The sequence below is a fragment of the Nannobrachium achirus genome (assembly GCF_963921795.1).
Source record: "Nannobrachium achirus genome assembly, chromosome: 7".
NCBI classification, from domain to species: Eukaryota; Metazoa; Chordata; class Actinopteri; order Myctophiformes; family Myctophidae; genus Nannobrachium; species Nannobrachium achirus.
This window is the reverse complement of record NC_137816.1, coordinates 24,843,698-24,860,414: the sequence shown is the minus strand read 5'-3', so window position 1 is coordinate 24,860,414 and position 16,717 is coordinate 24,843,698. Positions and strand designations below refer to the sequence as shown.

General features: G+C 42.4%; 1 protein-coding gene across 1 annotated transcript in view; it reads left to right on the top strand.

Annotated features, from left to right (window-relative positions):
- The window catches only part of tox3 (TOX high mobility group box family member 3), a gene marked incomplete at its 3' end in the record, with an annotated part of 77,344 nt that overhangs the window by 22,655 nt on the left and 37,972 nt on the right, over window positions 1-16,717 (top strand). The gene's annotated exons all lie outside the window — the stretch shown is intronic.

Below are 16,717 nucleotides of genomic sequence, written 5' to 3'. Positions count from 1 at the left end.
ATAGAGGTCAAGGCTCAAATACAGAAAATGTCAGTGACCCTTTTTTTTAGCTTTGTGGACACGAGAAATGGGATAAAAGTGCTCCGAGGGAGCTGTGGTCAAAGGAGGAAATCAATACAGCTGTTAAAGGGGGAGGGGGTAGTGTTGTACAAATACAACACGGTAGACAATTATTTTCAATTGTAAAAAAGAGATAAAAGTTCAGAGTTGCTTACTTGTTTGCCATTTCATATTGAATAGCCTAATCAGGTGGGATAAACATTGATGTACCTTTTTTAGTGCAAAGGGGCATTCCCTAATGTTCTTGAACAGCTAGAAAATGAGCTGGATTAGGATTGCCATTACCAGCATTTGGTTCAAGTAATGGTACTTGACTGACTTTATGACATGCACTGTATATTTGGTATCCTCAAGACAGCCTGACGTTGACCGTAGGAACATGTACACTTTGGGGCAAATGCCTGGGTTTGCTCAGACACAGACCATTGAGGCCTGTGACTGAACAAACGCAGCATCGCCTACATTAAATCTGATTTCTGCAGAGAGCTCGCTTTGCTTTCATCCCTTTCTAAACACTTTGCTAGCTAAACTCTTCCTCCTGTAAAAAAAAATGTAACACTTTAAAACATGGCATTCCTCCATTCATTCCATAGCCTGCCATTTACAGGTTGCCTTTTGAACCCGGTCCTGTCATCACAGAGGAATGGAATTTTCTTTGCATTACAACTAAACAGATCTGTTAGTAGGCCTTTGTTCCGGACCTCTTTAAATGTCAGCGCCGTGATATGGAATGAATGGTGAAGCTTAATGTTTGTAATTACTCAAGACGTCTTAATCTCACACAGTGTTTGAAGTGGAAATGTAAAAAAAATGACATTTTGAGTTCAAATATTGTAAAAAAAAAAAAAAAGAAACCGACACACACTTACGCAAAACAACCCACAAGTAGAGTACTTAGCGTTGACTGTCCGTCTCGCAACAAAAAAAAAAACTCAACAGACGTCAAGTTTGCTAATGATGTCCTGGTGTGCTGTCAATCTAACCGACACATGAACAATAGCACGCCAGAGAGTAGATGCTTGAAATAGCTAATTGCTGCTAAGATGCTCAGTTGAGCAACATCTAGCCATTGTTGAGCTGCTTCATATTCACAGCTGTCTTTTCCAGCTGCCATGATGAAACTTAAAAGGTATTACATTAGCAGGTCCCTGGCTTTCTTTATCCATGTGTTGTCCATGTAGCTACACCAAGACTAATGACTAGAGTGAGATTGCAACAACTGCTGGGGAAAAGAGAAAAAAATTACATAAACTGGCACGTGCAGGAATGACGCAAAGCAAACCATCCATAAGCCTTATTTTTAACTCTGTTGCAAAACAGAGTCGCACACCGAAAACAGCTGATCTGCAAGCTCTCGTCGTGTTGCACCACGCTGCGTTTTGGACTTGCAGATCGGATATTTCCGGCACGCGACTCCGCCATACATAAATTCAGCATTATCCGTGCATTTTCATAATTTCAGCTAATTTGCCCCAGTCGTGGAGTTAATCTCTGCCAACCTGTTGATCGTCAGTTTCCAGACACATTTCTGGAGAGAAGCCCAAGAGTATTTGCAGCCTGGACCTCTGTCAGTAGCGCCAAGCAACACAGCCACAAATTGGAATGTGGTACAGCTCTGGGAAGGCAGCCAAGATTTAAATTAGACAATAACCTCTGCTCTCTCTATACTGCCTCTCTTTTCCAGCTGCAGGCCCAGCCATTTGTTTAATACAGTCAGCCCTGTAGTGTATAATAGACTGATATATGAGTCACCGCTCAGCAGTTTGTGTTTTTTCAGATTTATAGAGATTGAACAACTGGTCGGTTTGTACTTACTGTGGGCTTATCGGAAGAATAAAATGGAAAGGACGCAGGCAGCCTGGGCTGGATACACCCATGCAAGCTTTGAAAGGGAATTGTTACAATACATGCATAGAGGTATTAGAATACATTACTAGACAGAGTAGTTGTGATTACAGAGTAAGAGCAATGGCCCAGAGGTTCAACAACAAAACACTACAGATTGCACTGTTTGCAGTATACAGTACACAATATGTGCATACATTGTTGGAGTTTAACTTACACAAAGAAATACCTGACTACTTTATGCAGCCTCCATTACTCATCTTGCAGCAACATATAAATCTGTTCCGCCTCAGTGTTTTAAAACAAGCTTTTTTGGATGCAAATGAGTTTGCATCCTCAAAATAATATTTGAGGAAATCCATGTTTGTCCTCGACACACTGGCAGTCCAAGTATTGACATATTGGTCAGCCACGTTCAGAGTGAAAATCCAAAGCCAAATAAACAGGTTAATCTCACAGACTGCTGTTATAACCAGACATCATGCTTGCATTGTGGATCGTGGCCTTGTTTGACATCAGTGAACACAACTCACTGTTTTGATGGTTTGTGCTTTTATACCTGGGGTACACATTATATCACATATTGTTTTGTTCTTCTCGTAGGTTAAATAGTTTTCCCCCCTCCCGCAATTACTCTGTATAAGAAATGCCGGATTGCAATTGCATTGAGATCTCTAAAAGCTCTTGACTGTGCACATTCCCAAAGCCAGTTATAATGAGTGTATTAGCCAGTAATGGTGCCTGGGGAATAGAGAAATGTGTCGGTGCTGCTGGAGCAATAAGAGAGGAGGACTCCACTCCCAGCAGCTTTCAATAGAGCTTTATGTGGATCCAAGTCCCTGAGCTCATAGCCACCACTCTGACAAACCAACAGTAAGAAGCACAACCATCATCATTACTGCCACCTGAAAAACAAAGCCATTTTCTGTGGCATCATAACCGAACCTGTGTGACATTTAACTGTGTATTTTCAGAAAAGAACACCCTTTAAGCCAGCAATCCCAGCATCCATATTGTGGGAAAGATTTAGCAGAAAATAGCAGATCGACAAGCTCTGTTAATGTCGATCTGCTATTTCCTGGGAAAGCTTTCCCCACCATAAAAGAAAAGACACTAATATAGAGCCCTGAGGAACTCTGCTTAATCGTATATGGTTGTGAAAGGTTTCCCGACGATAACAGAAAACATAGAATACACTAGTATAGAGCCCTGATGGGACTCCAGGTTTAGTTCTTTGGTTTAGTTGTTTAAGCCACAGCAGCCCATGGCCATGTGCTGTGGCAACTGGAGTGTCAGTATAAGCCTGGCTAAATTCACATCTCAGGCTCAGACACCTATCACTTCAAGTTCAAGTTCTATTTCAAGTTCAAATCCTATTACTTCAAGTTACTTCAAATAGTAGTCTGCCTTGTCGTCGATACAGCATGGAGCCAAGACATCAGCATTGAGCCAACCCCGTTCTTGTGTTATCCTAAGGTCCCCCAGGGGACTTATTTTCCTGGGATCTATGTTATTTATATTGTTGTTGTTTTTTGCACAATTAACAACAAAGTAAGCAACAACAACATAGTAGTGGATTGTGTAGGTGAGATTAAAAAAATAAATACAATCCTGTGGGGTTTATGAAATCAATCTTACCTCGTTTAACAACAGAAATACAGATACAAATGGGAAAGTAATCAGAGAAATAATAAGTTGCTTACAATGTGTCAAGAGCTTGTATATCTGCTATGTTCACTCCCTGTTCGCCCCAGAATAGGGACGCCAGGGTTCATGTTCAACATTTTATGTCGGGTGTGCTGCGGACATTATGTGAAAGCTACACCGTGTTTCTGTCTGAGGCATTCTCCATCTCCTAAGCCCCTTGGTGGCTGTGGGCCAATGGTTTTGCACCCCACTAGATCAAAGATGGAACCCCATTTGGCTGGTGCTTTCTTTGGGGATTTCGTTCTGGAGAGGAAAGAGAGCAGACTCCTAGGACAATTGGGATGCTGGATGGCGATCTGCAGTACATGGTAGTACTAAGGCTAGTTAACGTTAAATTGTGCTCACAGCATGGGTCCATTATGAGACACATGCAACGTTGGTTTTGCAGTTTGGCAGGTCTTAACCCTTGGGGGATTTAATAAACAGTAGGTCTGGTGAAGCTTAGTGGCTCATTCTGGTACATGGCAGTAATGTACAAAAATAATTTGCCAAAATATTTCTGGGCAACAAAATTGTTCCATTAGTGTGCCATCAGGATGCTGTGCTCAAGGGTGCATTCGATTTTGCTCACTGAAATTAGCACTAAAAAGACTAATTGTCTTCTTGTTTCTATGATGCTGAATTAAATATGTTTTTGTACTGCAAAGTGCAAAGCAATTTTGTCTTTTTGTGTGTACTGTGCTTAGAATGTTTGTCATGGTAAAACAAAAACTGTTCAAAGCTCCCAGTTACCATACAAAATCATCCATACCATACATACATCATTGAATATCACAGTAATTTTGAATAAGAATTATTTCATTTTGTGGTTTTACACATCTTTGGAGCTAAAATGCGTTCTGGCCCCTTGCTGAAAGAAAACCTCACTAGCAGCAATGTATATGGATTTTGTTGTTTTTTGTCAGACCCGTGGCTCAAAGAGAGTATTCAAATCATTCTCAGTCAACATTTGTTTGAGCCCTCCTGGAATACTGGGGTGGGTGGGGTTTTCTCTCATAGGGCAACACAGAATGGCAGGATGTTGAGACTATTTGACAGTCAAAATAAGCTCCTGGTGATTCACAACTTATCTGACACTATCTGAGATCTCCCCATGCCGTGGACCCCACCCATTGGGCACGCTAAGTATGTTAAAACAAACCATGAGAGCTGTTTGCAAATGATTAGGAGTTAGGACCCAGGTCTGGTTCTCATACAGTACAGCAGTGAGCAGTATACTCACACAGGGGCTTTACATCTCCTCCATGTTATTCTGCATCTGTGCTTAAACACCAGGAAAGCATCTGTGTAACCACTTTAACCATTATTTAATACTTTATATAGCTTTATATATAAATAGCTACACGCTTTGTGCCGCGCTATGAGCTTGTAGATCTGCTATTTTTGAAAATGTTTGAAGATTTGTGACAAATCTTTGAACATTTATTTTTACAAATATAAAGTGTAAAACTTTAACTCAAATCTTTGGTTCCGGGGTTCCTCTGAACAAAATAGTTTGAGATGGAGGTCCGCGGCCAAATAAATATCATTTTGGGGGTCCTTGGCATTACAAAGTTTTGGGCAGCATTGATATACTGTAGAAGCGTACGTTTTTCAAAAACTGTTAGGATTTAGAAGTGGTTTGTATAATCGCCTTAATGGGTTAACCACTTAAACCCTATTATACTTCATTGACCACAGTTAGCCAAGGCTCTATACTAGGCCCCCTACCTTTTTGCCCCCCTAAACCAAATCTCTGATCGCTCTAAACAGCCGATCAACCTCACTGTGAGCTGTTAGATGTGCTGTTTTCACAGAGTGTTCGCCCTCCCACCCTGGTTTTTGGTCGATTTACCTCCTATGAGCGTTGCCAAAAAAGTGCTCACTCACTCAAAACTTTTACAGTATCTTTCAACGCTGCCGTAATGACTCAGAAATTTGAAACAACACAGTGCGTATTTGCCGAACTGTGAAATCATTCAACTTGTTCCCTTTATTTTCGTGGTTAAAGCTTGTCGGTGGCAGACTGTACTTCCACCTCCCATAAAAAGAGAGAGAATTATAACGTTCCTGTTCCACGAGACCCAGTTAAACCCAAAGGCCGTTGGGTTTAACTCTCGAATCAGAGTCAGGCCAATGATCTATAATTCCCTGCACTCACATTACAGACGCTAAACGACTGAACATCGCTGAATGTCATTCTCACCATGTCGGCGAGCCTATGCTCCACATGGGACGTTAACACGGGTAATTAATACAGCCTCCGATCAAACACCGAGCACACTGGTAGAGTTCCAGGAAAACAGGTGGTCTTTTATATTGCCATGTTGACACCCCCAGCGAGGGTTTAATTCCGTCCTCCAGGTTCCTAGATTTGCTAAAGTAAACAGATCTGCGATGACGCTAAGCCAAGCCACACAACAAGCCAGAGCACAGTGTAAAAGAGGAGATAATCAGGACTGTGTTCCCTGATTATCTGCTCAAACGGCTGTCATCAGCTTGATTCAGATCCCAGATAGGGTTTCAAAGCTTCCCTCTCTCAGGCCTGTTTCTCCTGCCGCCCGGCACATCGCAGGACAAAGTACTCAACCCCAGTCCCCAGTACTTGAGTCAAAGTAATGATACTCCTCCTAGGAAAGTGAAAGTCACTACTGTACTACTGGAGTAAGCAAAGTACAAACTAAAAAGTACATTTTATTTTCATTGTCAATGCATTGTCGTATTAATGTCTTGATTTTCCAGACATTTTCACACACACAAACATGTCCTTAAGTACAGTACTCAAGTAAATGTTCTTTGCATGGAGAAAAGTTCTCAGTCGCCTCAGTCATTTGGAAATTTTGGATTCCACAGAAGTCTTCAATGGAATAATATTGTGCACCAAAAGTAGCCGATCTACAAGCTCACAATGTGTTGTAGATCAGTTACTTTTGGTTATTGCAGTATTATTATTATTTATTTTTTTAAAGATTTGTTCTTGGGCTTTTATGCCTTTATTGAAATGACAGTAGAAAGACAGGAAATGGGGAGAGAGATGGGCAGTGACACGCAGCAAAGGTTGCCGGGAACGGGACTCGAACCCGCGACATGCTGTCAGACATCAGAGCCCAAGTGATATGCGCCTGCACCGCTAGGACAGCAGGCGCCCCTGCAGTAGTTATTTTAAGATGAAAGAATAATTGAAGTTCTCTGTGGATATTTGTATAATATATAATGTTTTGTATTTGTTGATGACCAGCATTTCAGGCAACGTCATCATTAACAGCCAATGAGGCGCAATTTGGAATCACACATAAGTTCTGGGCAGAGCCGTTCGTTTTCATCCCCGTCGGCAGGTTAGCTACTCACCAGCGTTGGCAGGTTAGTGAGTTAGTTACTCACCAGCGTTAGTTTCACTGAGGTAAGGGTTAAGGTTAGGTTTAGGTGGTCGCACCTCTGCGCGGTCGAAGCGCACAAAAAGGAGGGCTCCCTAGCTCCGGTTCAGGCTCCGTTCAGCCAATCAACAGCTTCCGTGGGCGGGGTTTTCCCAGAACTCATGTGCGTTTCCAAATAACACGCCAATGAGGGACCAGCATTCCTGGTGATGCCAGTGGTGATGTCACTGGCATCTGCCAGTGGTGATGCCAGTGTGAGCGCACCTCATGGCGCGCTCTACTGTCGCACAAGTAGGCCATACATGGCTTACTTGTGCACAAGGCGTTGGCACCTCGACAGAGTGCAGTTTCTAGTTGTGTTATTGTTTTATGCTATGTTGATAAATTGAATACATAGGACCACAATGGACACAAATCCCCATGACTTGTTGTGCTATCCTTTTAGCCTTAATGTCTGTCTGTACCATGTGCTGTTTACATACCTGACTACTAAAGTATTCAATCAATCAAACCACTGCCGCTACATGGGGTTCTTCTCAACCCGAGAGGCAGAAGAAGTAAAGAGAGAAAACGCTGCCTCCGCTGAGAGAACTTCCCCTGGACGCTGCTGCCTCGTGTAGCCATGTACCAGTGGTCCTCATGAGACACAGAAAGACAGTGCTGCTGCTGCTGGAGCCGGGTGGAACTAATGATTTTCAGCTTTAAACTGAATTACCAATCGATTGGGGCCCACAGATCAGAACACGGCTCGGAAGCCGCCGCCGGTTTGGACAGACAGTCCGCCGAGTCGCTTTGCAAATTGACTCTTGCACACATAGAGGGGGAAACGTACTGTATCTGTATGTCGTCTCTGTCAGGTGGAAACCTCATTTGTCCAGAACTGTTACTTATCAGGATTCAAATTCAAAGTAGCGAAAGTAGCAGATCGACAAGTTCGAAACATGTCGCTTCGCGCCGCGTTTCAAGCTTGTGAATCTGCTACTTTTGATGCTTTTGTGTGACGCTGTCAGGACGATCAAGTAGGGCTGTTAATTTATGAACAAACACAAAAAGTTTGAATTTGGAGAAATATGAGGTTTCTGCCGAGACAGCGGCGATATGTCAGCTTGGCACTGCATGTACGGCGGCCTGCTGGGTGTGAATGGGGCCCTGTGATCACCACAGAGGCAGCTGCACAAGTGTTTACACTGAACAGGGTTGTAAATGAGCGTGTATTTGGTCAGGAGCGACCACGGAAACAAGAAGGTAACCTTCCCCTGGAGGTTTAGTATGTACACAGTAAAATGCCCAACTTGTGAAAGTGCAAATTCGTTGCCATCTTGTTTTTTCATAAATTAATGCCCTATTGATCATACCTCAGCGTCACACAAAAGTAGCATATCTACAAGCTCGAAACTTAGCTTACGGTTGTTGAATTTGAATCTTGAAAAGTAACAGTTTTGGACATATAAGGTTTCCACCCGACAGAGACGATATGGCAAAAACTCTTTCTGTCAAATTTCAATATAGCATTGCAAAAAATACCATTAATTTATGGAAATACACAAGTTAAAGCATGGAGATACAAGGTTTCTGCCTGACGTTCTCTCTCAGAGTTACAAATGTAAACCTTTTCATGATGTGTACTCTCTCAGAGTTACACAAATGCAACTCCGGCTCATCCACACACTATAAGTTTTAGGCTAAAGCTAACACAAAACAGTCCTGGGGACTTGTTTGCATTGTGGTCCTATGTGAAGGAGAGGAAAGGGTGCTGCCTTGTTTGGGCACGTGAGTCTCTTCTCTTCCCTGCCTTGTGTTAAATCAGAGGCTCTATGTTGGCGTTGGACCAAGCCTAAAAGGAAATTGCCCCATACCCCAAAAATGATAATGGTACAAAGCAAATTACTTGTCTGGATTGGAGTTTTTAACTGTGGTGTTTTTTATTTTTTTATTTTTATAGCTCCTACTGGTGAACATATTAGCACGGGCATCCTGTTGAAGAAACCAGTGGCTAGGCTGTGCTTATTGGGCTCAGGCGGTAACTGTAAAATCACTTGTCAAAAGTGGTGGAAGAAGTACTCTTTTACTTGAGTAAAAGTAGCAATACAGCAATGTAAAAATAGTCAGTCAGTTGAGTAAAAGTTTGGTATTAAAAATGTACTTGAGTAAAAAGTACAACAGTATTGGCGTCAAAGTGTACTTAATGTACCCAAAGTAAAAGTACTCATTAAACAGAATGTCCCAATTTACAAGTTTTCATGTCCAAAACGTACAAAGATCCTTTGAAAATAGCCAATCTACAAGCTTGCAACGTGTCGCAAAGCACACGTTATAATCTACAAAGTAACTAGTAACTAAAGTTTTCAAATAATTGCAGTGAAGTAAAAAGTACAATATTTGCCTCTGAGATGTTGTGGAATAGAAGTAAAAGTATAGAATTGTACTTAACTTAGTTACTTTACACCACTGTCAGGCGGTAACTGTAAAATCACTTGTCAGCAGTTGATTTGTTTCTGGAACAGAGCTACGTTCTTGATTAAATTAGTTCAGGGGGTTTTCAGCAGGATGAAGGAGGAATGTGTCCACGTTTCTTTACCTGCTGAGAGACAGACAGACAGACAGACAGACAGACAGACCCTGACACCGCAACTCTGGTTATTTAAAAGGTGTAATTCAGACTGCTACTACGACTTTGTCTCTGCAACTTTATAAAAGTTGAGTTCATGCTCGGCCGTACAACAGTTTAACCATGTTGAAAAATAACAGATCTGCAAGCTCACAATGCTTGGCCGATGCGGTGACACCATCGGACGACAAAGTAAAAATTGAGCTTAAAATTTTAACTTTGGTTTCTTTGGTCTGAACTGGGCTTCATTAATGTGTATCGGAAGTTCAGGCTGCCGAAAGCTGTATTCTGTTGATGCAATAAATTGGTGGTGCCTTTGTAACATTTTGCATGTGCGATCTCTGAATCCCCCCCCCCCCCCCCCCCACACACACACACACACGCTGTTACCTTGGGGGTATTCTGGGAGATTTATTCATGAGAGCCATCTTCTGCATCAAATTGGTTAACTTGAAGCTAGCAAAATGCAGACATATAGAATACACATGTGCATACTGTACCTGAGATCTCTTTTTACCTAAGAGATTCCAGCATCACAGGTTTCTTAAGGGCGTTGTGTGCATTTTTGATCTCATTCAACACCCACTGAACCACTGACGTGTGTATTTTAAACACGTAACCAGTACTAACCACTTGGATCCTAAGTGTCCCTATTCAAGACATGTCGTATTAGGTGAACATTCAGCGGAAATAGCAGATCTACAATTGTTGGTTTAAAGGGACAAAAATGAGGATGCCATAGAAACCTGAAGACCTGAGGCTGATTCTACAAATGCCTTCTAAATCAGTAGTTCTCACTTCTCAGTCTCGCACTCCAAACTGTGAACTTGTACTGTATATCTGCTTTTTTCCAATAGCCAATGTAATAAATCTAAAATGACACAGATGCTTTCACGGTTTTAATGGGTTAAGTATATAGTTTATGTCATGTATTGGACTATTTATTTTTGAGCGGTGGTAGCCGCTCCTGTGATTCGCTTTCAAGATGTTACTGGCCGTGTATGTCTGTCGCCTGCCGTGTATGTCTGTCGCCGGCCATACCTCTCCTGACCACACACACAGACCACACACACACACACACGTTAAAGGAGGGGCGCTATTGAGCAGGGCAGGCAGACAACACACTCTCTCTCTCTCTCTCCCTCTCTCTCTCTCTCTCTCTCTCTCTCACACACACACACACACACACACAGCGCAACGGTGGGGGCTTGAGTGTGGGGAACACGCACCACTGAGGCAGACAACACACTCTCTCTCTCTCTCTCTCTCTCTCTCTCTCGCGTTGGTCAGGGACCGCGTTGGTCAGGGACGTGCAGAGAATGTTAAGAGAGGCAGGGGCTGACATTTCTAAAAGGGCCCTTTGGTGGACAATTCTCTCTTAAAAGGGCAGGGGCTCAAGCCCCGTTTGATGTCTGTGTGCACGTGCCTGACGACTGTCGTTGGTAAAAGCAAGAGCAGTATCATCGCATCGTCTATGCGAAGCGTGGAACAACCACGATGTGAAACGAGCAATTATAATCACACCAATGGATTATGATTTCGTTTGAACCAAATTAGGTAGTCTACAGAGGGACGGAGGGAGTTTTACCGTGAACGTGGCTGCGTGCAGGCAGACTCGTGAGAGAAGAAATCCATGCTTTACACAGTGTTTTCGGTGGAGAAGTCTCGTAAACAGTCTGCCTTCCCGTCCCTACCAAATGAGTCGCCCGTTTCAGCTTGACGCGTTATCATTCTGAATCAATTAAAGTTACATTGTGTGAAACGTGAGCACGTTTAACTCAAGAGGCAAAGCACTGTCTGCTAGGCGGAGGACGGTCAGTGTAGGGAAAGTTCAGTAGCTGGAGGTTTATTCTTCGCTGTATGTCGGTGTCGCTAAACAAGCACCCTTTTAATTAATCTACAAGCCCACAACCTATTGGATCAGTGACGCATTGTGGACTTGTAGATCAGCCCACTTTTGCAGCGGCGAATGGAGACTTCTGCCTCGCGACACCAGCCACATTTTAACGTTACACGCGAGAAGTGCTGCAGATTTGTTGTTTTAATTAAATATAAATTAATTCGAAGCTCTAGGGGTTGGTGGGTAAACCACCGCTCAGTTCACACGGGTGTGATTTTTAGTTACAGTATGGGCAGGACCACATTGGAAAAGAGTGTTTCATTATATACACTTTAATGTGTTTTCCTGACTTAAGTTATATTGTGATTTTACTTATATCTTTGACTCAAATCAAATCAAGTGTTGAAACCCTGTCATACAATCAATGGTATGGCAAAACAGGCCGGTCTACAAGCAGCACACAGCTTATAGATCACCTAGTTTTGCTATTTAATAAAAAGCGTTTTCTCCTATAATGACGTGCCTAAAATAGGGATGCTGTGTTGAAAGTTGTTAAAACAACAAGGCACAGCATGAGAAGAAGACGAGTACAGTGAATCTTTTCCATTTGTATGCCCAATACTGATGATAATCTTGGGATGGGGGTCTTTTTCAGACCGGGTCCAGTCCATGTTTACTGATAGGATTTGTGTGGTTACCCCATCTCACTGAAGGTGAGATGGGGTCATGTTGGTGTAATATTGCGTATTGCCCTGAGGTTGAAATAATTTCGTTTGCCAGAATAGCTGTATAAAGCTGCTCATTTCCCACTGGAAATATATATATTTTTTTGTAAGAATCATTCCTAGACTGGGGTTAACAAGAGTGAAATAAATCTTTAGCTATAACAGCATAGGTTTTATTCGGGGGAAAGGAAGTAAACAGCCCTATAGTACATGAACTCCGTGAATTCAAATGCTTCCATTGAAATGTCGAGTAACTGACTTGTTGCAGTTTTGCCTAGTTTTAAAAAGCCACCAATCTCCTCAAATAAAGATGAAATGAGAACATTTCGAACAAATTGTATCGCAATATCCTGGAAATATCAGCATGGAGAGAGTGAAGGAAAAAAGGGGGTAGTTGGATCATAATACTGTGCATTCATAGAAACACAGTGGCTCACTGGCTTTCATAATGTCTGTCTTAGTCATTTTATTAACTGTGAGGTAGCTTGGTGTTGTGTCTCCATGTGATATTTAAACAGTATGGTCTTTTCACAGCGACATCAGCATCCACTCTGTAAGCTCTTCATTCTCCTCTGTGTAACAGTTATTGGGGGGAAAAATGTGCTGGTGCTGCATATAGGAGGAAGAAAAACAGCGGATGGAACAGTGTTTTCTCTGCCGTTTAGCCATGTCTGTCTGGCTGTGCTGCTCGTATTACAGAGTACACCTTTAGCCATGCGATTCATTGTTAATAAAAGTTCTTATCCTATGGCTATTTTAAAGCGCCCCCCTTTTTTCTGCCGTTTGTTCCCTTCTGCCAGAGCCCTCTAGCAGGATAAAAGAAGAGTGAGACGAGAGCAGGATGACCTGATCGCGGGGAAAACACGCAGAGCTTAGATGTGCTGGCTTCTTTTAAAGCTTCGCCTCTCTGTTGCTTGAGCTGTTGCTTCTGTTGTTGCTGCTGTTGATGTTTCTGTCCAGTCCTTTGGTCAAAAGTTCTGAGCAAAAAGATACATCACAGTAACTAAAGTTTTCCCAAGTGCAATTCATGTTCACTACTTTGTTTTAGTGACACTGACTGATGCAGAGATGTATTGACAGGTTTCACTTTCCATCTAGGGACCCATGTGATGCAAGGACAGGACAACGGGACCTCACTTATAGACAGTACAAAATGATAGAAATTGAAAAGCAGACACTCATTCACTCACTGCCAGACAAATGGATGGATCGATGGACACACGCTACTGTAGGCTAGAAGATATCACTCTACAGATATACTGCATGCTAACAATGTAGAATTCCTTTTGGGTAGCGTGTCTGTCAGATCCTACCATGATCAACTGATACATCCCCACACTCTCCCAGCATTTCCATCCATGTTGAACGGAGCTATGCTCCCCCAGAAATGTCTCTCTCACACACACACTCACACACACACACACACACACACACACACACACACACACACACACACACACACACACACACACACACACACACACACACACACACACACACACAATCAATGTTTGGCCCCCTAACGAGGCTTCTTCTTTTTTTGCATAGCTCATCCAGCTCCTACTCACCATTTTAATTACAGAACGTTCATTGTCTATGCTGACCCATTTTGGTGTGGGTCCCTCTTTACAGTCAGCTGCGCGATTGCTCCAATCACACTTAATTTCATCTGGCATTTGACTCAATCTGCACGGCCATGAACATGAGCATTATGCCCCCCTCCGTCCGTCCGTCCGTCCGTCCGTCCGTCCGTCCCTCCCTCCCTCTCCCTCTCTCTCTCTCTCTCTCTCTCTCTCTCTCTCTCTCTCTCTCTCTCTCTCTCTCTCTCTCTCTCTGTCTCTCTCTGAAAATGAATTGAGAATAACAATAACAAGACTCTGCGCTCCCTAGCTTGCTCTGGTCGTCCTCCGCTGAGGCTCCTGGCCCAGGCTGCACCATGGTGGTGCCGGCGATGCATGCATGGCTTTTAACGGCCCAGATTGATACTGGTGGCGTCACGTGGGACATTTCTTGGGGTGTTAGTCACAGTCCTCTGAGGAGATGTGGTGCTGCTCTTAAAGGGCCCCGAACGCACAATAAACCATGCCCTGCAGAGAGACCAGGGAGCCCACAGAATCCCACACCGCTAATTAGTGCTGCTTGGCCCCTCGCTTGGTTGTGTATCTGCTAATGAAGGTAATGAGGATCAGGTCGTCAGCATCTGCAGTTACTGTATATGCAGTGTAGGGCATTCACCAAATATTCGAATATTCTAATATCAAAGTCACTATTCAACGTTGTTCACAGAAGTCGAATATTCGTTTTTTTTTGTTTTTTTTTTCTCTTTAAAAAATATATAATTTATAAAGCTTGGCTAGATAGGAAGTCATAAGAATGCGTTGTCAATGCCCCTGGTGGATGAATTTGTTAATGCTCTATACCAGGGCTTCTCAAACCTTTTTAGGCCGTGACCCCTCAAAATAAACATATTTGAACTGAGGACCCCACCCTGACAAGCACTTGGAATTGTAGGTATTACGTTTAATGTGACTCTGTTCTGCAGATAAATATTGTGAAGTTGCGAGGCGTTGTGAGAATGTAGATCGGCTATTTTCACAATGTTCGCCTCTTGCTTACTTATTTGGCCAGTCCTGTCGAATATTCGACAATTCGAATACTTTGAGGTCGAATAATTCAAATACTAAAAATCACTATTCGTGAATGCCCTAATGCAGTGTATATTCTTTGGTTTTGTTTTGATGCCACTTTCAATCCCTGATTCCTTCATAATTCAGCATGCCGTGTTTTGGCAACACAAACCTGATGTGTGACATTGACAGTTAATTGAGTTGCAAACTTGTGAATATTATTGGTGTAGATGAGGAATTGTAATAAAACTGCTTCTCTGAGAGAAACCTACACACCCATTTATATATTTTTTTCTCCCACATCTGTTTATATGTCAGTACCGCCGCCCCTAGACCAGTAAAGTAACTTAAGTACATGTACTCAAGTACCGTACTAAAGTACACTTTTAAGGTATGTTTTACTTTACTAGTAGTAGAGTTGGCTATTTCCAATTCTCAGTACTCTTATCTACTCCACTACTCTATCACAGAGGCAAATATTGTATTTTTTACTCCACTACAATTATTAGAAAACTTTAGTCACTAGTGACTTTGATTATTACCAGTAAGACTCCCTAATCTGGAGATAAGCGACCGTCAGGTCGCAGCGTGATTTTAGGCCAAAATGTGTAGGAGCAGTGTCCAAAAATGCGTTTGAAAAAAAAAAATCGGCCTGATGGCGGCGCTATATGGGACAGATCCATGTTGATGACATGAGTGTAGACATACTGTGTACAGATTTGCGTGATTTTAGGGCAAAATCTGTAGGAGTAGTGTCCAAAGATGTGTTATAAGTACTGTTTTAAGTACTTTTACTCAAGTCAACTTTGAAAACCGAACTTGTACTTTTAAACAGCCTATTTCTACAATATGGTTTTTGATACTTTTATTTAAGTAAAGAAAGTGAGTGACTTTTTCCACCACTGCCCCTAGTCAACAAGGTCTCTTCCAGTACACATGGCGTCACCTGGCAGCTAGAGGAGTTTCACCATGCAGAGGAGCACGCTATCCCTCCCTGCTGGTGAACCTGCCCAACCAGTGTTGTTTTTGACAGCAAATCTTGATTTATTTTTAGTCATAGTCTTTTGAATAAATTCAATTTAGTTTTAGTCTCATTTTAGTCATCTGAAATGTTAGTCTAGTTTTAGTTGAGAAGATGTATTTTAGGCGACTTAATCTACAGTTAGTTTAGTCAACTAAAATGTATCTATGCAGGCATGCCGAATCTACAAGCTCACAACGCTTCATGATTCTTTTTTTGCTTGTAGGTCAGCTATTTTCGGAACTTGACACTTTGACACCTGCGTTCTACTCGATCCCTTCTCCACTAGTCTCATTTTAGTCTTGCTTTTATTTGTTGACGAAATTGTCAATATATTTAGTCTCAGTTTTAGTCGTCATAGATTAGTTTTTATTTAGTTCTCGTCAGTGAAAAAGGTAGTCAACAAACATTTTTCGTCATCTTTCTACTATAATAGACAGGCCAGCTCCTGGTGTTGTTTAAGCATGTCATTGATAGACTCTCACACCACTGCTTCTACAGATTCCTCCTTTCACACATACATCGCTGCATTTCCACCCTACATTCCTAGCTGCTTTCCCTGAACGTATTGTACTTGCACGATGTACAATTAAACAAAACAATAATTTAATGCTATGACGCGAATTACATCATAGTACGTCCATTAGAAACCTTCCGGCCGAAACACAGACTTACAAATAGTTCCACTGTGCAGTGTACTTACGAGTGTAGTAGGCCTACTGTGTCCCCTGGTGGCAGGAACAGTGTAGTGCAGACATTACGACACACACACACACACACACACACACACACACACAAAATACATGAAGAAACAGTGCTTTTTGTGGGCAACATGGCTTGGAGCAGTTGTGCGTGTGTGCATGTGAGCACGCGAAGCGTGCGATTTCTAGATATGAGCGGCCGCGTTAGCGGCCGCAAATTTCTAGTAGTT